We start from the raw sequence: 1,035 nt of genomic DNA, 5'->3' as shown, positions 1-1,035 counted from the left end.
CGGTCGGCTGGTGGCGGTCGGCTGGTGGCGGTCGCCTTGTGGCGGTCGGGGGGTGGCGGTCGGGGATGGCGCTTGGGGATGGTGGCGGTCGGCTGGTGGCGGTCGGCTGGTGGCGGTCGGCTGGTGGCGGTCGGGGGTGGCGCTTGGCGATGGTGGCTGTCGCCTTGTGGCGGTCGCCTTGTGGCGGTCGGGGGGTGGCGGTCGGGGATGGCGCTTGGGGATGGTGGCGGTCGGCTGGTGGCGGTCGGCTGGTGGCGGTCGGGGGTGGCGCTTGGGGATGGTGGCTGTCGCCTTGTGGCGGTCGGCTGGTGGCGGTCGCCTTGTGGCGGTCGGGGGGTGGCGGTCGGGGATGGCGCTTGGGGATGGTGGCTGTCGCCTTGTGGCGGTCGGCTGGTGGCGGTCGCCTTGTGGCGGTCGGGGGTGGCGCTTGGGGATGGTGGCTGTCGCCTTGTGGCGGTCGGCTGGTGGCGGTCGCCTTGTGGCGGTCGGGGGGTGGCGGTCGGGGATGGCGCTTGGGGATGGTGGCTGTCGCCTTGTGGCGGTCGGCTGGTGGCGGTCGCCTTGTGGCGGTCGGGGGTGGCGCTTGGGGATGGTGGCTGTCGCCTTGTGGCGGTCGGCGGTGGTGGTTTGGGACCGGCGTCCGGCGCAAAGTGCGTGTTGCGCGGGCCGGAGAAAATTTAGGCCAGGGGCCCGCCGCTGGAGAATTTTTTAGGTACCAGGGGTGGATTTTTTTTGTCACCGCAGGAGGGGGACGTTGCCTCCGTCCGTGTCCGACGGAAAGTGCGTGTTGCGCGGGCCGGAGAAAGTTTAGGCCAGGGGCCCGCCGCTGGAGAAATTTTTAGGTACCAGGGGTGGATTTTTTTTGTCACCGCAGGAGGGGGACGTTGCCTCCGTCGGTGTCCGGCGGAAAGTGCGTGTTGCGCGGCCCGGAGAAAGTTTAGGCCAGGGGCCCGCCGCTGGAGAAATTTTTAGGTACCAGGGGTGGATTTTTTTTGTCACCGCAGGAGGGGGACGTTGCCTCCGTCGGTGTCCGGC

The sequence above is a fragment of the Syngnathus scovelli genome, unplaced genomic scaffold (assembly GCF_024217435.2).
Source record: "Syngnathus scovelli strain Florida unplaced genomic scaffold, RoL_Ssco_1.2 HiC_scaffold_307, whole genome shotgun sequence".
In the NCBI taxonomy this organism is placed as follows: Eukaryota; Metazoa; Chordata; class Actinopteri; order Syngnathiformes; family Syngnathidae; genus Syngnathus; species Syngnathus scovelli.
This window is presented reverse-complemented; position numbering follows the sequence as displayed.